Below are 9,529 nucleotides of genomic sequence, written 5' to 3'. Positions count from 1 at the left end.
ATTTCTCCCTGTAGAGGAGTCAGTTCTCCCACTCCGAACTGTTATTTACGTACAGCATTATCATACTGCTGCAGTACACATCTGCAACAGGCTAAACCACACACTTTTACAAAAGCCTTTTTTCATGAGCTGATTATCAAAAATTATGTGGCAGCCATGTGAGTATGCTGCCGATGGCCTCCCGGGGTGGTGAAGTCAGTTCCCATGGGCAGCCCAGCTGACAAAGTGAAGCTCTATTGTTCTCAGTGTAAACATCAGAATTAAAGAAAATAAACCTTCCAGATCATGTAGCACTGTTAAGGCTGGTGAGTCTCAGTCTCAAACATAGCCCTGAGATAGTTTTGAAAATATTAAAAGATAATTTGATAACAGGATTCCATTCGTTGAGTGACCTGAAGACTCTTTAATCCCCTACAAAGACTGCATCTGTAGATTAGGTGTTAGTCTCTAGATAAAGGTAGTAAAAATCTCCTTTAGAGTTTGGTCTGTGGAATGGAAAAAATCTCCTTCAAATCACTAAAGAGACTGAAATTTCCATCCTCTGTAAACAATCAGACTCTTCTAGCCCCTCTGTGTGAGTGACTGCTATCAAAAGCTGTAAGAAAAATTCAGTGGGCTGCTTTGTCCAGATACACTCTTGACATGCAGTTTGGGTTCACTGGCCATTATGAACCTTTGAAAAATTGTTTAGAACGGCTGGACAAGATGTTCATAAAGTATATTCTTACTAGGCCCAGCTGCAGCCCGTTGTCTGCATTTAAAGCTTTTTATTAATTTCCTTCCAGGAAAAAAAAAAAAAATCTTTAAAAGTCTAGGGCAGACTTCAGGTGTTTCATGTCATTCTCTCTTCCAGTAGAGTTAGTAGTTACAAACCACTGTATATTAAGCAGCTCATGTGAGTTCATGACAAACATTTAGAGGAGAATAACAGACTTGGATCATTCAGAATAGTTAACTGTGGCCTATCCATGAATGTCCCTTGAAATATAGGTAAAACTTTAGCAAACACATTATGTCCTTTGCTATAGTAATTTCTAAGTCACATTAATTTTCTCATATTATTTAACTTAAACTTTGTGTTTCACCTGAGTCCTGTAAAACAGAATAGTTTTAATTAATTCGGTTCGAATACTTCATCTTTTCTTTTGTGTGACTTATTTTGATAAAAGCACCAACTTTGTTTTCTGCTTCTCAATTTGATATTCAGAACATATGGTTTACTACTGTGGTGCATGTAGGAGAAAACCCAGAGGTGGTTTTCTTGTGAAAAGAAAATGTTTAATATTTTTTTTAAGTAATCTGAAAGATAAGGTTAGCCTATCTTCGGGCTATCCCCAGGTATGTAATTAAACTGTTTCTAATATGCAAAAAATGTAAGAGAGCAAGCATGGTGAATTCTCTTAAATATAATTGCTTTTAATGTCATCTTCTCTGAAAACACTAGTGGGAAAATTTCAATCTGGAGGAATCAAAGCCTCTCTATAAAAATCATATTCTTTGTGTTTACTCTTAATGTGGAAAATGAATTTATAGAAATGGGGGTAGGTCTCCATTTTTATTTTGAAGAATTGTAGAAGTGATGCAACTACCGATTCTTTCTTTTAAGCTGCAAAATGTATTTTCTTGTCTCTAAACCTGCTCAACAAAGAACAATCACCACACCTACAGGTCTGCTTCCCCTGCATACATACATTATTAATAACAATTAGAGATGCACCTACAGAGGAGGAAGGGTAACTGAAGGTAGTGTTTCCCTACAGTTCTGCATGCCTGTGATGCATGTGCTTCTTACATACCTTTCTGTCTCACAGTATTGCAGAGCACTGTGTCATGCCCCACTGCTGTGTGCTTGCTTTCTACCTCCTACCTGGTTTATACTGTTCTTCCCTCTTTCTTTTCCCTGTTGTTTCATCTGGTTTCTAGTTTTGATTTTGTTCTTTCATCTGATGGCTGCTTTCTTCTCTCTCCTTTTTTCTTTGAGGTGCTGCTTATAGTAAAGGTGTCCCATGATAGTACCACTAGACAAAAATACATGTGTTCTTACAGATGGCTTAAAGGGTGCTGAAGAGAAACAGAAGCACAGATGGGTGCATAGACCATGTAATCTTTTGCACGTAGCTGGATAAGAGGCTACAGCAAAAGCAGAAGGAAAAACTGTTTTAAGTACTGCTCATCACTTCACCTGTGGCTTCCGGACTAAGGTTACAAGAGGAATACCACATATTCCCATGTTATTTAGAATATGGCCCATGTGATTCAAAGTCATAGGGAAAAAGTAGTGAAGAATTATAGAATCACAGAACCATTAAGGTTGGGAGGTGTCTCTGGAGATGGTCTAGTCTATGTCCCCTGCTCAAAGTAGCATCAACTATAGCAGGCTGCTCATGACTGTGTCCAGTCATGTTTTGAATATCTCAATACAGAAAGCATGCAGGGATGAATCATAAATATCATAAGCAACACTCAGAATAACGATTAAGCTATTGTTATTTACAATGGCTACCACTGAAAAATGATGTAACTAAGACAGAGCTAGCGGCGAATTCTTTCTCATTTGTCATCTTTAAATCAAACCCAAATCTCTCTTAAAAGATATGCTTTTGGAGCTTGATACTGTATTTGGCAAGTGGAATTCAACAGTCCATGCTGTGTAAAGGCCAGAGAGAAGCTTGACTGTCTCTTCTGGAGCTCAGTCTTGTGAATGTAGGTCAATAAATGATCTCTCAGATTTAATGGATACTGTAATGAAACTTAGCAAACACAGGAGGGCTCCATTTGAGCACGTATTAAGAACCACTGAGGGCGATGCCGAACAGGAGCGGTGTGTTCTGGTGTTACACAACCTTAAGCTAAATTGCAGTACAGTTTAAAGAAGTAGAAGATTCTTAACTGTTTGCTATGAAATTACCATCTTGTTTTGGGTGTGCCTGGGTTTCTATCTAAACATTGCCTCTTTGCTGGAGCGCGGAAATATGAAAACAAATCACATGAACCCCAGATGAAGTGGTGCATTATGAAACATAAAATAAAATTCCTGATTTGTCATTTATACAAAATGTATCCATTCTTTATGAAACAGGTTTAGGTTTAGCTGTCACAGTTATATCAAAGTACATCACAAGCTGGCTTCTGACAGGAAAAATGGTCTCTTTCCTTGGTTTTACATTACAAATCCTAATTTTTCCATATCGCTACCATGGAAACAAATGAAGAGTAAAGGCAGCAGGGAACAAAAAGCCACTATTGCATAATGGGGTTTGGTCATTCCTCCACAGAGAAAAACAAGCTTTCACAACTGGGCTCTGCTGCAGCGCTGCAGCATTGCTACAAGTCCCTGAGGGCAGGGACCGCACTTGCCTGTGCCAGCTTGCAGCTCGTGGCAGACTGCTTGTCGAGAGGCCTCCGATTCTTCTCGATTTGTAGCAATGGGGCTGTGCAGCTGTTCAGCATCATCTGTATCACAGAGAGCCAAAGCGAATGTGTGTCTCACATCAGGCAGTGCTAGGAGAGAGGGTGGGTATCTCCTCTTTGCGCGGCTTCCCTGGTCAGCCACCCCATTCACAGGGCAATGCTGTGAAAACAAATAGAGGGTAAAGGAAATCTTTCTGTGACAATAATGTAGCAGCCCCTGCAAGAAAAAGGGATTTCTTCAGTGCTGGTGGGAACACTGGGGGTAATGGTTTACAACAACAGTAATAACCAGGAAAGGGAAGCCACAGCTTCCTTGTCTGTCTGAGGATGCACACCTGTAAAGAAATGCTGCTTTGCGGGGTGGGTGCCCAGGAGGTCTCATGGGCTTGATGCCTCCCCTCATCCATGGCTCTCTGCATAAGGTGCTTTGTTTCAACTTTTCTTGCCATGAAAAGGACCAACATTGTATGTGGAGAAGAAAGGCACCGAGCTGGATTTTTCCTGCCCAAATTTGAGCATCAAGATGAAAATCCCATTGTAGGAGTGTTTTTCTGTTAGACAGTTCCTGAAGCAAGTTGGAGCTCAGCTGCCCTTACATGTGCATTGTCCTGTTTATTGTTCAACAGGGGGCCTCTGGACAATATTGTAGATGTTAAAAATCAGATGGCATAAATCCAGTCTGTTTGGAATAATGAAGGTGGTGTATTGACAGAAACCTCAAGATCAAACTGCTTTGGAAGAATCCATGAAAGGGAGATGTTCATTGACAAATCAGAAATCAAAAGTAAAGTTACTCCAGTAGGATTTTGTACAAGAATTGTACAAGACTATTGGATTAATCCTTTAGGACCTAATTATCTCAGTTCAGCTGTACACTAAGATTACACACGAGTGCCTCGAGCAAGCAATAGCTGTTGTCAGTCCCATCACATTTCCATTGTAATGCTAGCTGACTTTAATGTTTTAAATCTGTCATGTTAAGACCACCACCAGCAGGCTTGTGGTTAAAGTTAGATTTTGTTATAATTGGGTGTTTTGGGGTGGGGGTGGTGGGGTGGTGTCAGGACTTCTTTTGCCAAGAAGTATAAACCTACACTGACATATCAAATGATGCATTCATTTACAGACCCTTTGGGAAGGAAAGTACGTAACAAAGGATTTCTGGAATGCAGTTTTCAGCCTAGATCATTATTTCGTAATCTATTTTTCCTTCTGATAAAAATATTTTGATTTAATAGACATTGTTAATTACTACTAGTAATCTTAAGTCTTTTCTTCTTCTCCCTTCAAAAGTTAATGACAAGAGTACAGAATATATTACTGAAGGGACATGTGGCAGTTACTCTTTGGATCAGCACTGCAAAGTGCAGCTAATCAGCATGAAAAGATTAATTTTATGTTATAGGCGTGCAGTTCTTGACAAGTGGGTTATCATTTCTTTACAGCAAGCAGTGTTATAAAAATAATTCAAGCCATACTTACATATACACAAACGAGAGTAGCCAGGGAATGATGGACCTGCAATCAGCGGCTGAGACTGACTCAAGCTTTGAAATTGGGATTTCTGAAAAGGTTGCTGCTCATTGAATGTGTGGATTTGGGTCATTACAGAAACAGGTCACCATCTGCAAACTTCTGATCTAAATTTGGATGAAAATATCCTCCTACTTCAGCAAAATTTGGATCAAGGCTCTGGGTTAAATCTTAATTCAGATCTTCATCTGGTCATTCATTAGAATTACCAGAAATAATGGTGGCTTGAGACTAGGTTTTACCTTTGAGATGTTTATTGTAAATTCTGTTGAAGTAGCCTGGGTTGTTTGTTGTGCATACATTCTGGAAGAGACCCTGTATTATCTTCATGTGACTGTCCAGAAAGACAGAAAGAAAATGAGTATGTGACTGCAGTACAGCTGTGGGCTTGCTAAGCAAATCTGGCCTGCAGACACATTTATATTGCAAATCTTGCAGTCGCTGCTTCCATTTTGATGAACCACAAATATCTTGGCATTCTAATCTCTCCAAAGCCTGTTAATCCCAGCTTGTAAAAAAAAAAAAAAAAAAAGAAAAAGAAAAAAAAAAGAGAGAGACAAATAGTGAAAACAGTGTAGTAAGGATTGCCTTCTTCCATTCTATCATTTGATGCTTGCTGTGTTCCTCCAGAGAGGGAAGCAAAGGGAAGTGATACATTTGTGATGTAACACAGACAGAAAATGTCTTTAACTCAAGGTTTAGTAGGAATTTTTAAAGGATATTTACCCTGCATGAGTTTTCTGTCACTATTGGATTCTGCTCACTTTAGTTATCCTGTGGGGCTGGGAATAAGAGAAGATCTTTTTTAGCTAGTGGGAAAAGTAATGGAGGTTTATCAGGAGAAATGAAAAAAAAATAAGCAGCAGAAGCCATTACGCATGCCAGTAGTATTCTTGAGAAGGAACATTCTCAAGGAGAAAAGTAGAAGAAAGACTGTTCTAGCAGATGATGCACAGGCCCTGCAGGTACTGTCCAAGAGATATTAAAGACCCTATTGCCTCTAGCCAATCAAACAGCCACATTTATGCTGGTTCTGCAGCCTTCCATTAGGTCACTGTACTCCTCTGCCTTCACAGATAGCTTGGAAATCACATCTCCATCTGAAGATTTTTCACCTTCCATGGTTAAAAATGTTATTCCTTACATTTAACAGCAACAAAACAGTTATTCTCTTACTTTCCTTTGTGTTCAGTTGGAGCAATTGACACTGCATTTTGTTACATCAGTTGCATTCCAGAGGCAATCAGTGAGCCTTTTTTATTTTTAGCTAAAAAAAACCCTTAACCTTTTTATATCCCTTATAATAAAGCAAGCAGGAAAAAATCTCACAGCTTTTGCATTTATAATTTCCCTTTGAGGTCTTTACATTTTTCAATGACCCTTTAATCTTACACGGTAACTCACATACTTATTAGTTTTTCTTACATTACATAATAAAAGATTGCTTGCTTTGAAGTCAGTCATGCTCGACAAATCTGCGGCTGAGGAGGATTATCAGAAACTAAGAAAGGTCACACCTGGTCAGACAATAGAACCATCCCTTCCAGTCTTCTTTTCAACAGTACCCAATATACCTAGAAAATTATGTAGTAAGGGAACCATATATGATACTTCCCCTTGTACTTTCCTGTCTTCCAAACATTTCTGGTTTGGAGACTTCCCAAGCAGGATCTAGTTTTCACATATTTTGTCAGCCTTGGTGGGTTTCTCTTCCACAAACTTGTCCAGTCTTCCCTTCCACCCATTTAAGCTTTCAGTCTCTACAGTATCTTCTGAAGAGGTGTTCCACAGCTCATTACCTGGTGTCATAAGAATTCCCTTCTTTGGTTTATTTTGAACCTGGATTTTAGTAGCTTTGATTCCCCTGGTGCTTTTCCTGGAAGAGACATTGAACAGCATCTCCCTTTCTCCTTTGCCTGTGGCAGCTGGGATTTTATAGATTTACTAGTGTCCTGTTACAAAGTCCTGAGAGTGGGATAGGTGTTACATGCTTGTACTTGGCAATGCTTGAATATATTGTCATGAATCAGTACCTGGTGGAATGAGCATGTGTGCTTGAAGCCAGATTCTAGCCAAAATACCCAACAGAGCTGTTTCTCAGGAAAGATGCTGATACAGAGATACTTAGCACAGATACTGAGGAGAGTCCACTCTTAGCAGCCTTTCAATCTTCCAGGACAGCCTTCATACACAGTTTATCCTTTGTAGCTGTGAACAGATCGAATCAAAGGGCTGTACATATTCTGGTCTGTCCAGATGTGAAATGGCTTTTATGCCAAAAGGAGGTTTATATACTCCATAAATCTTCTTATACAAGGCTTCACGACACATATATTTTAGGGACTTGGTTTAAGTAATGTGCTCACATTTTGCTGACCTGTTACAGAGCTTTGAAATTCAACCTCTCGAAGTAGAATTAAGTCATATTAAGTTTTCATATTGGGATTGTAGCTTGCTCAGGTTTCTTGCACAAATATCCCTCCTAGACACATTAGAAGCAGACACCATGCTCTTGCGTTCCTTGGATGTGCCTAGCTGTAGGCACTGCATGTGTGTGTGCAGCTGTGGTGCCTTCTGTGAGGAACTGGAGGCAAGTGCCTGTATTGCCCACTGGACTACTTTCCATACAGGCATCCGCCCAGTGCTAATCTGTTAAAGACTAGCAGCTTTGGGGAGGTATAGATATTTGGCTTTAAGATTGTGAGGACATTAACAGCTTTGCCATCTTTCAGAACAATAAAGTAAGATAAGAAAAATGAAAATGAAATGGAAACAGGCTTTTAAATGTATCTGCTATATGAGGAATGGCAGTTAAGGGCAAGCATGCCTCACAGCAGTTCTCCCTTCTTGGCCCTGGTTACTTCTAGTCTGTCAACACAGAAATTCCAAATCTCTGCCTGTGTGCTGGTGCATCTTTGGCAGACTGTTCAGTCAGCACTACTTTGAATGCCAGCTGACTGCCCTTACCATGCTGTACTTGACAGGCAACTGCTGATTAGTGAAGAATAAAATGCAAGCAACAAGAAAGACACTTTTCACAGAGCTGTACCACTAAGATCTTCAATTCTTGCCTTGCAGAGGCCATGGGCAAAGAAAATTGCTTTCTATTAAAAAGTGTTTTCAGCAGCCTTCTTTGGAAAGGAAGTCTGCCTGGTAAATATAAAGGGAAAGGAGACATAGGATCAGAGTATGACAGTCTGCTATATATATTCTTCCCTGGCCTGTAACATGCATCTGGAAGGATAAGGTCATAATTATTTGTTGTAAATAACAACTTGATATTCAGTTGGTGAAAATGAGATCGGCCTTCAAATTTTTTGTGTAAGTAACCTCTACAGGAGGTTATATTTGAATGTAACTTGAAGGCTTGTTAAGCTGATTAAAAACCACTGTAACAGAGTGCTGTTATCATCATGCTAGAAAAAAACCATTCCCCTTGATTTACCTGGGTCTGTTATTTGGGGCTTATGTGAACAAGTAGAACAGAGTTCTGCCACTCTTGTTTCTCTTATATGTCTTGCAGTTTCAATATACAGATTGTACTTTTGTGCCTAGCCAAATAAAACCATTCAGCTATAGCCCCAGCCCAGTTCATATCTGGCTATATATTGTAGGCAAGGTTTCTCAAGTCTTATTTTCTGTGTAGATTCTGGGTCATCCCTCCAAAGTCTTTGTTGGAACATCTCTCTGTCTTTCATTACTCTCAGAGTCCTCTCACAAACTTACCTCAGATAAATAAGGCTAATTGAAGACTTCAGCCAAGGCAACAGTCCCTAGGTGGCTTTAGACCAAAGTGGTAAAGATCAAGTTGTTTCAGCTTGCATGATTATTTGTGACCTGTGTGAAGTTAAGAGCTTTGCCTCAGAGTTATGCATCCTAAGGAACAATTTTCCACCAAAAAAAAGGACATGACTTCCCTGGACACTCCTACTAAACAAGGGCCAATAATTTAATGGGCCTGGGGATGAATTGTCCCCTCATTTCTGAATATTTTCTCCTGGTCCATGCTAATGGGGTACATTGGTGGGACAGTATGAAAGACACTGTCTCTTCTTATAGTCTACTCACTTTTTCCCAGCCTCTAGATTTTTATTTCTCTGTGGATTTATCTGATCTCAATCCCATAACACCTAGGAACAGTTGTTCATAGATTTAGTCTCACAATAGCCTTCTCACTTTCTAAATTTTACTGGGAGTGAGTGGAGATGTTCACAAGGCTGGCCAAATTTCTCCTAGGAAGTCCATGGTAGGAAAGGAACTCAGCTCTGATGTTTTAACCAAACAGTTTCTTCCTCTGGAATTCCTTTCAAACACTTTGTTCAGTTATTAAAACTGGAGAGGGGAAGGAGTAAATGTGTGTACGACAAGTTACTAACTTGAAAATTAAATACCTTCCTGAAGATGCAGGTTCTCAACCGTGCTGCACTTCTGCTGATAGCAGCAAAAAGCAGCAAGTCCTCTGCTGCTGTTAAACTGGAGTGGTGGGTCCTAATGAGATTGCAGATCACCAGAATGTTATCATATGAACTGGGCCAGGGTGGCTGCCTGGCACACTCAAGAGACAGGGAGTTAAAATGGAGAACCT

This window comes from Falco rusticolus, chromosome 3 (assembly GCF_015220075.1).
Source record: "Falco rusticolus isolate bFalRus1 chromosome 3, bFalRus1.pri, whole genome shotgun sequence".
Classification (NCBI taxonomy): domain Eukaryota; kingdom Metazoa; phylum Chordata; class Aves; order Falconiformes; family Falconidae; genus Falco; species Falco rusticolus.
Note: the sequence above shows the minus strand (reverse complement) of the source record.